Source organism: Felis catus, chromosome E1, assembly GCF_018350175.1.
Source record: "Felis catus isolate Fca126 chromosome E1, F.catus_Fca126_mat1.0, whole genome shotgun sequence".
NCBI classification, from domain to species: domain Eukaryota; kingdom Metazoa; phylum Chordata; class Mammalia; order Carnivora; family Felidae; genus Felis; species Felis catus.
The window spans coordinates 6,386,738-6,401,589 of NC_058381.1; the positions used below are offsets into that span (position 1 = coordinate 6,386,738).

At 41.1% G+C, this 14,852-nt stretch overlaps 1 long non-coding RNA gene across 1 annotated transcript in view; it reads left to right on the forward strand.

The window, feature by feature from the left end:
- The window catches only part of LOC111557827, a 58,322-nt gene extending 44,001 nt beyond the window's left edge, over positions 1-14,321 (forward strand). Inside the window, exon 2 of the long non-coding RNA XR_002738192.2 lies at positions 13,897-14,321. This is a non-coding gene — a long non-coding RNA (uncharacterized LOC111557827). The remainder of the gene's footprint in view (positions 1-13,896) is intronic.
- Positions 14,322-14,852: the final 531 nt, after the last annotated feature.

Genomic DNA, 14,852 nt, shown 5'->3' on the forward strand with positions numbered 1-14,852 from the left:
CAAGAGCTTTTAAAAAAGAAATATTATAGGTAGTAGTTACTTCCATAATCCAATTCAATATTATATACAAATAAGAGAGACAAGATCAATCAGGACACGTTGGCAACTAGGAAGACCAGTTTGTGGAAAGGGGGACAGTGAGCAGACCTTCAGGAAACAGAAGCAGACAAGCTGGAGGGGGTCAGGGTGATGAAGGCCCCATTCAGTCCCTGCATCCCACTTGACCCATCCGAATGTCTACTCTGCTAAAAACCCATCCCTACACCCCCCTCCGTTCCTCGAAACTCTCACAGCCCAGCCTTGACTTCTGACCACTTCAGTTGGAGCCTGTCAATGATCCACAAATCACATTCTATACAATTCACTCATATAAAGCATATAGTTGAATGGCTTTGAGGATATTTCCAGAATTGTGCAGTCATTACCACAGTCAAGAACATGTTCCTCACCCCAAAAAGCAGGCTTGTTTGACGTTAAAAAAACAAAAACAAAACCCAAAAAACCCATCCCAAAGCAGTCCTTTTGTACCGGTTCTGGAGTCTTCTACAATGGCTGATTCAAATTGTTTTTGGCATAACTTTTTTACTGATAAAACAGTAATAGAAAATTCTAAATCAAGAAAATGATCTGCTTCTAAAATGGAGAAAAAAATGACCGCTCCTCTCCACACATCGTGGAGAAACACACCTGTTTTTTAGGTAACGTTTGTTCTATGAAATGCTGCATATCTGTAAAAAATTGCCTCAGAACCTTCCGTGTGCTTCTATGTGCATTTCCACTGGTGACTAATCTTTGTCATCATCTGCATTCATCTTTATTCAAACTCCTGGCATTTTTGGTGTTTATTTCCCATCTTTCAAGGGAAATTTATAGACGTATAGACCAGACTTCCTTATATTTAATGCTATTACTGAGTTTTAACGCAACTCTTCCATTTTTTTTTTCCTTACCCAAACCCTACATTTTACTAAGGTTCTTCTCTTGGAACTTGAAAATCCTTCACAAAGGATCTTTTTTTGGGGATAGCCTATAAAAACAGGATATTGAATTTTATTGCAAAGTTGTCTACATTTCACAATGCCAACTCTCTGAGAAAAGGCCCCACCCCCTTTTTTTGTACAATAGGGTAATTTTTTAAAGTTCCTGAGACATTCACACAGTAAATGTCCAAATTCATATTTCATTTACGTACCTATAGGCAAAAGTTGGTTTTAATGGGGGACAAGGAATGCCCATGGATTAACCCTGTGGGTTAATGCTCTCCTTTGGACTGTGATAAGTTTTCTAGAATTAAAGCTGAGGTCAGTCTAGAGGCTGGAGGCTCTTTCTACTTAATTTAAATTGCCCTGAGAATTGTTTATAAAAGCTCCTAGAAGTGGAAAAACCAACAACAACAAAGGGATAGACAGAGCGCGCCACATTTTATTTTTCTAAGCCAGTTATATATATTTCCAAAGGGTTCAGTACTAGAAAAATCCGAGGAAACTATGTGTAATACAGTCACTAAGAGCCAAGTGACTTTTATTTACCTAAAAAAGGGTCTATTTGAGAATGTAGTTTCCAATATAGTTTCTATTCTTGTGGTCCAACATTTTTTAACATTCTAAAATTAGCAAGGCAAACCTGATCACTTGATCCTAAGAAGAATTTTATCATCTCCTCCTCTGTGCCCAGAGCATAGATGGAGTTGGAGGGTTGAAATCAAGCTGCAGCTTTAGAAATCTTCCCCAAACCAGGTAGACCCCTTGGGAGCCTGGAAAGTTCTCAGAACGTGAAGGTGGATGTTCTGCTATCCATCGGTGCCTCCAGCCTTAGTAAAAATGCAGTTAGCACCCATAGAAGTTCAACTGCCACCCTGGCTATTGGGTCTGAAAGAATGGGCCTCCCCCTGTCCTCCTCTCCTACCTCCCCTGCATGGTCACTGCTCATTATAGCTACCCAGAGCTGACATATCCTGCTTTTCACTTACCTACTAGAAAGAACCCCTTTGAGGGAAGGAAAATCAAAATTGCTATTTCCAATGTCTAGAACTCAGCAAATATTCATTGAGAGAGAGAGAGAGAGAGAGAGAGAGAGAATGTGTGTGTGTGTGTGTGTGTGTAAGAGAGAGACACACGCACACAGAGACAGAGGCAGAGAGAGACACCTAGAGACAGAATATGTTTTCAGTTGAACATCGTCCAAGCTTTGGTTTGAAAAAAGGGTCTTAGGGACTGGAGTAGACGTGGAAAACACTTGAGAAGTCCTCCAGGCAGGTGCAGTTGAGAAAGCTTAGGTGGGAGAGGGTACCGGTGAGGGCGGCAAAGAGAAGGGGCTTGGGTTTTGGGAGACATGTAGGGTGTAAGGTCAGGAGGACTTGGTGCTGGGTTCGCTGTGGGGCCCAAGTCGGGGGGAAACTGTAGCCTTTCCCCAGAGCCTAGACCGCTCATTCTTCCTCCCCTTACCCCCTGCCCTTCCCACCCTTTCCCACTGCTGGCCTTGACCTCAGCCATTAAATATAGACTGTTAATTGCTCATCTTGCTTGTAGGTTCTGTGTTTTGCTTCCATTCTCCTTTCAGATGAGTATCCCTAAGATGTAACACAGTACATCTCACCTTCCAAGAGAAATTCCAGGGGCTCGCTGTGCCCACCCGGGAAAGAATGGTTTCAGAACTGTCCCATTCCTGCTGGGGAAGGCATTCCTCTTTGCTTTGTAAATGTCTTAAAGCTGACCTCTCCCCTATCCCTGACCAGTGTGGCCTTGCTGAGCCTCTCTCCTCTGAAACCCTGTGCCGTGACTGCCTGGGCCATCCAGTCACTCTTTCTTCAGCATTCAGTTCACCTGAGCAAACACTTTATTGGGTGCTCAACACAAAGGCAGAGGATTTTACTGAGGAACGTGAGGGTAGTAGTCCTTACGGGGCATTTTGCAATTTGTCATATTGAGGAAGTATCCTTTCATTTCTCATTTTTTCCCTCTTATTAGTGACAGGTGTTAAGGTTAACGGTGGTCTAACCACTGCCGAAAAAAGTGCGTGATGCATTTAATTAGATTACCTACTTGGATTTCTTCCTTTTTTTTAATTTAATTTTTTAAAATTTACATCCAAATTAGTTAGCATATAGTGCGACAATGATTTCAGGAGTAGATTCCTTAGTGCCCCTTACCCACTTAGCCCATCCCCCCTCCCACCACCCCTCCAGTAACCCTCAGTTTGTTCTCCATATTTATGAGTCTCTTCTGTTTTGTTCCCCTCCCTGTTTTTATATTATTTTTGTTTCCTTTCCCTTATGTTCATCTGTTTTGTCTCTTAAAGTCCTCATATGAGTGAAGTCATATGATACTTGTTTTTCTCTAATTTCTCTTAGCATAATACCCTCCAGTTCCATCCACATAGTTGCAAATGGCAAGATTTCATTCGTTTTGACTGCCGAGTACTACTCCATTGTATAGATATACCACATTTTCTTTGTCCATTCATCCAACGATGGACATTTGGGCTCTTTCCATACTTTGGCTATTGTCGATAATGCTGCTATAAACATGGGGGTGCATGTGTCCCTTCGAGACAGCACAGCTGTATCCCGTGGAGAAATGCCTAGTAGTGCAATTGCCAGGTCGTAGGGTAATTCTATTTTTATTTTTTTGAGGAACCTCCATACTGCTTTCCAGAGTGGCTGCACCAGCTTGCATTCCCATAGTTGGATTTCTTCTTATCAAATCATTTTGCATCCTTTAGCTAAATCCTACTTAAGTTGAAAGAAGGCTATTTTTTTTAGTATTCCTAGGAATTCTTTTTCTGAGTACTTTATTGGGTTTTTTTTGTTTCTTGGTTTTGTTTGTTTTCCTTTATACGTTATGTTGGCTTATAATATATATATATATATATATATATATTTTTTTTTTCTTTCAGACAGTGGATTAGAACTTTGAAGAGTTTATGCATTCTAAGTTTTCAGTCTTTATACCTTGACTCCTCTTACCTTGATACATTTTTAGCCCTGGACCTTGTTAGATGGTAAATTCTTTGAAGACCTTTTCAATTCCCTTCAGCCTGAGAAGTTTTCAGGGTTTGTTGTTGTTGTTGTTGTTGTTTGTTTTGTTTTGTTTTGTGTTTTGTTTTGCTCGGGGAGGGGAAGCGGATTCCTTTCAGTAATTTTATTTTTTCCATATTGTAAATTTCATCAGTTTTAGACATCTCATGATTGATTGCTTATACTCTTTGTATTTACTTCTGTGTGCCTTGTGTTCTGTTTCTTTTTTTTTTTTTATTAAAAACTTTTGTTTTTTAATGTTTATTCATTTTGAGAGAGCACAAGTCAGGGAGGGGCAGAGAGAGAGGGGGAGACACAGACTCCAAATTAGTTCCAAGCTCTGAGCTGTCAGCACAGAGCCTGACACGGGGATCGAACCCATGAACCCTGAGGTCATGACCTGAGCCAAAGTCAGACACTCAACTGACTGAGCCACCCAGGCACCCCCATTGTGTTCATTTCTTGATGCTAATTTCACTTTTGTTAGTCTGTTTTCCTTTTTCCTGATTAGGGTTGTCAGAATTTTGCCTCTTTTATTGTTTATATTCCCCTCCACCCCCAAGATTAAACTTGTTGATTTATTTATTACCTTTCTATTTCTATTTTAAAATGAATTAACTCTAATTTTTATCTGCAGTAATAAAAGCATTTGGGGCTATTCATTTTCCTTTGAGGATAGCTCCCACTGCTATACATATGTTGATGATGGGTTCTTTGCTTTTTTTTTTTTTAAATCTAACTAGCTTATAATTTCAATTTTGGTTTCCTATTTCTTTGATCCAAGAGTTATTTAGAAGAGTGTTTCTTCATTTCCAAGTAGTAAAAGTTTTTCAGCACTTTTTATCTATACTTTTCCGGGGTTATGATTAGAGAAAATGACCTGAAACCCCTCTGTCTCTTTGAATTTGTGAAGCGTTTTTGGTGTGTGTGATTGATTTCTGTAAAGGGTCCATGGATGTGAGGGGAAAAAAATATACATAAATATCTTCAGGTATTATTTAATTATTTTGTGTCCAAAAACCTTATTTTTTTCTGTATCCTGGAACTGTTTGCTTTTGGAAGAGACACATTTAAAATTTAGAGGATTTAATTTTAATTTTTTTTTTAACGTTTATTTATTTTTGAGACAGAGAGAAACACAGCATGAACGGGGGAGGGGCAGAGAGAGAGGGAGACACAGAATCGGAAACAGGCTCCAGGCTCCGAGCCATCAGCCCAGAGCCTGACGTGGGGCTCGAACTCCCGGACCGCGAGACCGTGACCTGGTTGAAGTCGGACGCTTAACCGACTGCGCCACCCAGGCGCCCCTAGAGGATTTTATTTTAAATCAAAGATTCTTTAGGTCTCTGATAGTTAATGTTACATACTTAGGTGCTATGTTTTTATGGACTGTTCAGGTTTATGATCATTGTTTCTTCTTTGTAAGTTGCCCTTTGATTATTATATAACATTCCAACTTACTCTGTTCAGTGCTTTTAAGCCTGAGTCCCACCCTGTCCAATATTAATATTGTCATTCTTGCTTTTTGTTTTTTGTTTGTATTTGCTTGACATCTCTTTGCTCATCCCCTTATTTTAAACAGATTTTTTCCCCCATTTTTAGGAGTGTTCTCTTTAAACAGCATATATCTGGGTTTTGCTTTTTAGCTCAGGATGACAGGCTCATTTGATGGGATATGCATCCTGTTCCCATTCAGTTTAACATAATGATACTTAAATTTATTATGCTCATCTTTATATTCACTATTTAATTTACTTTGTGATTCCCCATTATTTATTTTGATTTTTTAAGCTGATTTTATGTACCATTCATTCTCCTCTTTTCTTATCCATTTAAAAGTTCTGTATTTTTTCCATCCTGCTAGTGATTAACTTTCATTTTCGACTATCATAATCAAACATACACTTTTCACTATATATGGAAGTAAGAAGTCCCTAGTTTTTCCTGTGTAGATGTGCAGTGGACTGAATATGTTCCCCCCCAAATTTCATACATTGAAATCCTAACCCCAACGTGATGGTAATTGGAGTTGGGGCCTTAGGGAGGTGATGAGGTCATGAGGGTGGGGCCCTCATGAATGGGGTTAGTGCCCTTATAAAGAGGACCCTGTAGAGAGCTGTGTTGCCTTCCTTTTACCATGTGTAGGGATAAAATGAGAAGCTGGCCATGTATGAATCAGGAAGCAGGTTCCCAACAGACACCAGATATGCTGGTGCCTTGATGTTGGACTCACCAGCTTCCAGAACTGCCAGAAATAAATGTTGTTGTCCAAGCCACCCAGTGTGGTCCTTTGTTATAGCAGCTGAACTGAGACAGAAAATTGTGCTACTGTGAAAAAATACCTACAGATGTGGAGGTAGCTTTGGAACTGGGTGGTTGGCACAGGCGGAAGGCTTTGAAGGTCATGCTGAGAAAAGTTTACAGTGCAGCGGACAGACCGTTGACGGCCACTGTGGCGTGAACTTAGAGAAGAGAGCTGGAGGGAAAGAGTCCATCTTCCTGGAGAATGCAAATAGTCATGAACAGAACGCCGGTAGGAGTACGAATGATAAAGACCACTTCTGTTGAGGGTCAGATGGAAATGAGGAACCTGTGAGTGGACCACCGGAGAAAAGGCAGTCCTTGTTGTAGAAGGGCAGAGACCTTGGCTGACCCGTGTTCGTGTTCCAGTGTTTTGTGGACGGTAGAATTTGTGAGCATGACGTTGGGTATTTAGCTAAAGAGAGATCTTTTTCTCTTTTTTCTTGAAAACCTTTGTGAGTTTCCTTTTTTTTTTTTTTTTAGTTTTAATTTTAATTCCATTTAGTTAACATACAGAGTTACCTCATGCCCCAGTGCAGCTCCCTTCTGGTTGTTTGTTCTCTGTTGTTCTCTGTTGTTAAGGGGCTGTTTCTTTGTCTCTCTCCCTCCCTTTTTTTCCCCTTTTGTTTGTTTGTTTTGTTTCTTAAATTCCACAGATGAGTGAAATCATAGGGTATTTGTCTTTCTCTGATTATTTCACTTAGCATTATACTCTCCAGATCCATGCATGTTGTTGCAAATGGCAATCCACTCTTTTTTTATGGCTGAGTAATACTTTATTGGATATATATATACACTATCTCTTCTTTATCCATTAATCTATTTTTGTAATGTTTGTTTATTTTTGAGGGGGGGGGGGGACAGAGAATCTGAAGTAGGCTCCATGCTGTCCGTGCAAAGCCCAGTGTGGGGCTCAAACCCATGAACTGTGAGATTGATGAGGGAGCATGAGGCAGGCTGAGGGGCAAAGCACAAGCTAGCACACCCCCACCCCACCCCCAGGTGGGACATGTATGATATTCCTTGGACCCTCCCAGCTACCACAAAATGAAAAAGGACAAAAAAAAAAAAAAAAAAAAAGTAAAACTCATAAGAGTCTCCACCAGTTTACCAGAAAAGGCAATCCCATGGTAGCCTAGGAACTCCCTACTGTCTTAATGTTAATACCTTGCTGGAGGGAAAAACAACTTTAGCCTAACAATAGCTAGCCCTCCAGTAAATCTTTAGCATGTGAAAGTCTCTTTGGAAATTCTCTCTGGATCCCCTGAGTCCATAAAACACTGCCCCCCTACCCCCCACTTACAGCGTAGCTCTTCCTGCCCATGGGTCCTGTCCCCATGCTTTAATAAAATCCTGTTTTGGCACCAAAGACATCTTCAAAAGTTCTTTCTTGGCTATAAGCTCTGGACCACCCCCGACCCCCATCACCTCAAAACTTCATCAAGATCATGATCTGAGCTGAAGTCAGGAACTTAGCCAACTGAGCCACCAGGCGCCCCTCCATGCATTTACTGATGGTCACTTGGGCTACTTCCATAATTTGGCTATTGTAAATAATGCTTCAGTAAACATTGGGGGGTGTGTATACCTTTGAATTAGTGTCTTGTGTTCTTTGGGTAAATACACAGTAGTGCGATTGCTGGATCATAGAGTAGTTCTATTTTTAATTTCTGGAGGAACCTCCATACTGTTTTCCAGAGTGTCTGCATCATTTTGCATTCCCACCAACAGTACAGGAGGGTTCCTTTTTTTCCACATCTTCTCCAACACCGGTTGTGTCTTGTGTTGTTGATTTTAGCCATCTGACAGGTGTGAGATGAAATCTCATTGTAGTTTTGATTTGCATTTCCCCAATGAGTTATGGTGAGCATCTTTTAATGTGTCTGTTGGCCATCTGGATGTCTTCTTTGGAAAAATATCTGTTCATATCTTTTGCCCATGTTTAATTGGATTATTATTTTTTAAATGTTAATTTTTGAGAGAGAGAGAGAGAGAGAGAGAGAGAGCGCGCACGTGCGTGTGCTAGTGTGGGAGGGGCAGAGAGAGAGGGAGACAAAGGATCCGAAGCAGGCTCTGCATTGATAGCAGAGATCCTGATGCAGGGCTTAAACTCAGGAACCACTAGACTATTACCTGAGCCAGAGTCGGACGCTTAACCAGCTGAGCCACTCAGGTGCTCCTGGATTATTTGGGTTTTTTTTTTGGGGGGGGGGTGTTGAGTTTATAAATTATTTATATATTTTGGATACTAGCACTTTATCGTGTATGTCATTTGCAAATATTTTCTCCTATTCTGTCGGTTGTCTTTTAGTTTTGTTGATTGTTTCCTTCACTGTGCAGGAGCTTTTTATTTCAATGTAGTCAAAATAGTTCATTTTTGCTTTAGTTTTCCTTGCTTTAGGAGACATATATAAAAAAATGTTGCTATGGCCGGTGTTAGAGAAACTACTGCCTGTGTTCTCTTGTTCTCTTCTAGGATTTTTATGGTTTCAGGTCTCACATTTAGGTCTTTCATCTATTTTGAATTTATTTTTGTGTAAGGTGTAAGAAAGTGGTCCAGTGTCATTCTTTTGCGTGTTGCTGTCCAGTTCTTCCCACACTATTTGTTGAAGAGACTGGCTGAAGAGATTTCTAAGTTAAGTGTTGAAAGTGCAGCTCGGCCCATGCTGACTGGGAAAAGATAAATGCCTTGAAGACAGAATTGTTCAGCAAAAAGAAAGCAAAGCTTAACGATTTGGGAAATTCTTAGCCTGTCCATATTACAAAAAAATGAGAAAGTATGTTTGGAAGAGAACACTTCAGGATGTGGCCAACTGACCATTTGATAAAGAGATTAGTGTGGGTGTGACCCATTGACTCAATCAGCCGTCTCCAGAAGAAGCCAGGAATAGAGATGCTATTATACCAGGAGAACAGGAGCAGCTGGGACTACAGGAAACAGAGAAAACAGGAGCAATGAAGGAAGACTATTGAATTCTTAGATCCTGCACACCCAAGTCATAGAACCGTTTGCCGTGAATGCATGCAATTCTTCGAGACAAGGGAGGAAGGATGGGAAAGGCAATTCAGAGATCCACAGAGCTACTGCCAGCACAGGCCCAGAGTGCATGAACCCCGGGCTGGAGATACATCCAGCACCTCAGTTTCAAATCCTCTGATGAGCCCTGGGGCAGGGCCACCTGGTGGAGCCTGAGGGACAGAACCCTCACCCTGACAGAGAGCACAGCAGGGCTAGGGCCACCAGCAAGAGCCTCGGTGGTGTGGGTGGGGCTGCTGTAGAGAGCTATGGTGGGGGGAGCACCCACTGAGCTCTCTGGATGATGTTTCTATCCTAGTTGGTCTAGAAGGCAGAATATCAAGCCAAAGTGGCTGGTTTTGCTTGGAACCTGTCACCTCTTTCTTTCCTATTTCTCCTTTTTGGAATGGGGACATCTATCTTTTTTTTTTTTTTTAAGTTTATTTATTTATTTTGAGAGAGACAGAGACAGCACAAGTGGGGAGGAGCAGAGAGAGGGGGAGAGAGAGAGAATCCCAAGCAGGCTCTGTACTGTCAGTGCAGAGCCCAATGTGGGGCTCAAACTCACAAACCATGAGATCATGACCTGAGCCAAACCTAAGAGTTGGACACTTAACCAACTGAGCCACCAAGGTGTCCCTATCTTTTTGTTGTTGTTGTTGTTGTTTTTTAGAGAGACAGCTAGAGGGCAAACAAGTGAGGGAGGGGCAGAGAGAGAGAGGGAGAGAGAGAATCTCAAGCAGGCTCCACACTCAGTGAAGAGCCCGACACGGGGCTTGATCTCACAACCCTGGGATCATGACCTGAGCCAAATTCAAGAGTCAGATGCTCAACTCACTGAGCCACCCAGGCACCTTATGCCTGTCTGACCATTATATTTTGGAAGCACATAATGTTTTTGGCTTCACAGGCTCCTACTTGGAGAGGAATTTTGTCTCCAAATGAGTTGAGACACACATGCTAATCAACTTCGGTTGGTTTTCCTTTTTTTTAATCTGTCTTTTGTTAGTTCAGTTTCTAGGGCCATAGCTGGAAAACTCAGGGGGGTAGTAGGAAAAAACATGTTTTTCCTTTACTACATCATCCATGTCCAGTATCCCTGATGGTTAAAAACAATTGTGGTCTGCTAATTCGGCTTCAAATTGTCCAAAACTGGGTAGTGTCCTCAGGTGCGTGAGAGAGACACAATTCTTCCTTCATCCCTGCCTCAAAGAAGTTCCACAAATAATTTTCTTTTTTTTTTTCAACGTTTTTTTTTTTATTTATTTTTTGGGACAGAGAGAGAGCATAAACGGGGGAGGGGCAGAGAGAGAGGGAGACACAGAATCGGAAACAGGCTCCAGGCTCCGAGCCATCAGCCCAGAGCCCGACGCGGGGCTCGAACTCACGGACCGCGAGATCGTGACCTGGCTGAAGTCGGACGCTTAACTGACTGCGCCACCCAGGCGCCCCCACAAATAATTTTCTAAGGAGAATGAGCATTTGTAGTAATACTAAGCACACAAGAAAATAACACACCATGATAAGGAAGCAGCAGAAACAGCCAGCGGCATAGACTCATAATTGTCTAGATACTGGAATTACCAGGTGGCAATGATAAAACCAATTCTCTCTACTATGTTCTAAGAAAAAAGGCAAGGTGAGAATCATTGTCTGGGTATAAGAAAGTCTGAAATCCTGACCTAGCAGCTTCAAGAAAGAGCCAAATAGAACTTCTGGCAATGAAAAAGTAAAATGAATGAAATTAGAAGTTCAATCAGTGAGTTTAATAGCAAATTAGACATGACTGAAGAGTCTGTGAATTAGGTTATAAATCAGATCTTAGAATAGTGCAGTTGCAGTGATACTATCAAACCGAACTAGAGAATGAAGGGTGTGCTAGGGGGTAGAGAGGAGGAAAAGAGAAAGAAAAGGAAGGAAAAGAGAAAAAGGAAAAACAATTCTAATTCCCCCCTCCCATAGAAACACCAGAAGAGTTTGTTTTTGTAGGCTAAGCGACAGTGAAATGTCCAGAATTCACTGAGATATCCAAAATTCAGTGGCTTAGGCATAGAAGTTTTTGTTTTTGTTTTTGCTCATGTAACAACGCTACCTAGATATTCCTGGTCAGGCGATAGCTCTTCTCCAGGGGGTAATCAGGCTTCTCTCTTAGGGCTTGGCATCCTCTAGGATGTCACAATTGTTCGTATCCAGCTGCTGAAAGGGAAATTAGTGTGGTGGGAGCATACCTGTCTTGTTTCTTCAAAGCCTTGGACCAGAAGAGGTGCCCATCCCTTTAGTTATTGGTGAAAACCAGCCAATGTCAGTAAAAGCTACAAGGGAAGCTGGGAAAACATAGTCTGTAGCTGGCAGGCTCTGTCTGTGTATCAAAGAGGGGGAATATGGTTTGGTACTGCTAGCCATCAGTGATTCACCAGGAGATACAAACATGCAGGAAACCTGATCTCAAAAATGCCCGCAGACATAGTAGAAGATAATTTTGAAAGGGACAGGACTGATGTGGTGGTTTTCTGATAAACATTTTTATTATGGTATACGTACATTCAGAAAAGCCTACAGATCCTCGTGTACAGCCTCATGAATTATCACAAAATAAAAATATCCATCTAAATGCCACCTGTATCAAGAAATAGAATATCACCAGCACCTGAAGAGCCTGACTTGCAAGCCCTTCCAATCGCCATCTTGAACCTTCTTCTGAATGATAACCCCTGCCCTGACTTACAACACCTCAGATTAATCTTGTCTGATTTTGAAGCTTACATCAATGTTCTCCTGTCCATCTTCCCTTGTGTAGCATTTGCTTGTGAAATTCACCCCTAGTTACACATGTAGGTTTTTCATTCACTCCTTCATTTTCATTGCAGCATAATATTCCATTGAGTAAACATTCCGTAATTCACTTAGCCATTCTGTCTCCAGTAGACATTCGAGTTGGTTTTGGGCTTTGGATATTACAATTATTGCAATGGGAAGATCTCTTTGCTGTGCTTACCATCATGCCCAGTGCAACCTCGGTTCCATTTTATTGTTATTATGTCTTAGCGTGTCTCTTCCCTATCTCCTTTTCTCTTTTCCTTCCACATAACTGCCTATAATAAAGAAGAGAATTATTATCAAGGTTTTAAGAAAATTTACTGAACAGCTGTGGTTCCTGTTCTTGACTCGAAAGTATAGGTTTGACCCTGTTTTTCTTTCTTTCTTTCTTTCTTTCTTTCTTTCTTTCTTTCTTTCTTTCTTTCTTTCTTTCTTTCTTTCTTTCTTTTAAGATTTTATATGTGAGTGATACCATGTAGTATTTGTCTTTCTCTGTCTGGCTTACCTCAGTGTAATGCCCTCCAAGTCCATTGGTGTCATTGCAAATGGCAGGATCTCCCTCTTTCTCATGGCTGAATAATACAACATTGTATGGACACATTACATCTTCTTTATCTAATGTATAACATGGTGACTGTAGTTGATAACACTACGTATAACTGAAATTTGCTAAGAGAGTAGAACTTAAATGGGCTTACCAAAAATAAATACATACATACATATATACATGCATGCATACATACATACATACATACCAAAAAACAAAACAAAACCCAGGTAAATATGTGAGGTGATATATGTGCTCATTAACTCGATGGGGGAGGAATCCCTCCACATTACAGGCATATATCAAACCATCAGGATATACACTTTTTTTTTTCATTTTTAAAGAGTTTTGTATGCACTTCTGAAGGTTTTTTTTTTTTTTTTAATGTTTATTTATTCTTGAGAGGGAGAGAGAGACAGAGCATGATCAGGGGAGGGGCAGAGGGCGAGGGAGACACAGAATCCAAAACAGGCTTCAGACTCTGAGTTGTCAGCACAAAGCCCAACCCAGGACTCAAACCCACAAACCATACGATCATGACCTGAGCCAAAGTCGGACACTTAACTGACTGAGCCACCCAGGCACCCCAGGACGTACACTTTAAATATCTTATAATTTTATTTGTCAGTGATACCTCCATAAAGCTAAAAATATAAAATTATGTGCATAAGTTATTTTTTAAATCTAATAAAAGTTAAAAAAATTCACGATGGAGATCAAGCTTCTACACATTTCCTAGCTATGCAAATATTTTTGTACTTCTCTTCAGTACGTGCTTCCTTTTATAGTCTGACCTCTTATTGAGGGTAGAAATGGGTCTCATAAGTTTGGGTATCTTTTTCTGCTACTAGTATAATAAAAATTTTTGAACAAAAGCACGTAAGAATAAACACGGTGTTTTAGCCATAAGAGAGAAGCACGTCTGTTGGAGTAAAGAGACTCCACTGAGCACACTGAGAAAATGTGCTCGGTCATGGTAATATCTGTATTTGCTTCCTGCCTTATCCTGCTGTGTGGATGCTGGATATGCTTCTTTAGCTATTCTGCCTCTATGTGAAGTGCTTGGGTGTTTTTGTGGGTGTGAGTGCGAATGTGTGTCTGTGCATGTGTATCTATGTGTGTGTGCTCAAGTGTGCGTGTATGAGGGCACGCAAACCCACGTTTACATTTAGTCTCTTTCTTTCTCATTGATACACACAGATATTTATATACTTGGAGGTGATGAAAGGTCTGATTTTTCCGGATGTCGGAAACGGAGTTGCTGTGACACGGAGTCATGAACGGCGGTGTTGAGTTCATGGTGGATTCTATCCCCAGTGCGCCCAGAGAGTTCAATTAGACAATCATTGTGCATAAGTCAGCGCTCCCATGGAGCAACACTGACTCAAGCGGGGAAGCCTTGAAGCGATCCATCATCAGTCATGACGTTGCTTCCTAGCTTTCGAATACTGTGTAGACTTCAAACCAGAAGGATTCAGAACTGTTGTCAATATATTCTTTTTATGGAAAGCCAACTTTCCCCCCTGTAATTTTCCCAGTCAAATTTAAGAACAAAAACCACGAAGCATACCAGTAGAACTCCATTGTGGGGGGCGGCGGAAATCAATTTAAAAAAGTGTAATGTGGCCAGTTTGTGGTCTTTTATTACCCAAAGATTTATCACATTCACTGTATAATTACATCTCCACATCTGTGGGACACAAATGTTTTATGTTTCCAACATTTATGGTTTGACATCGGAAACATCTGTGCAGGCCCAGTATGCAACATCTGGAAGACATTTCTGAGCTTTTATGACATGCGGAGTGATCTTTGTTTTGGAATAAGTGTGTGGTTTCCTCCAGTAGCTCTTCCTGCTGGTAATGTCCTTCTAATTGGCATTTCACTGGGGGATTGAAAGAAGCCTGGCTTCCTGACCTCTGCTGGGTGTAAGGAGATGCTTCAGAGGAATCTTCACATAGTCAAGACTCAGGGGTAGGGGAGAAGATGCCAAGTCATGGGTTTAACTCCCTTAAAACACGATTCAGTGATCCAGGGGAGCAGGTTGAGAGGAGGGAAGGGAACTTGCATTATTGGGCTGGAACTTTCTTACGTGCTTTCTTCAAATGATGAAGCATTTATGGCAAAGGAAACATCATTGTCCTCATTTACCAATG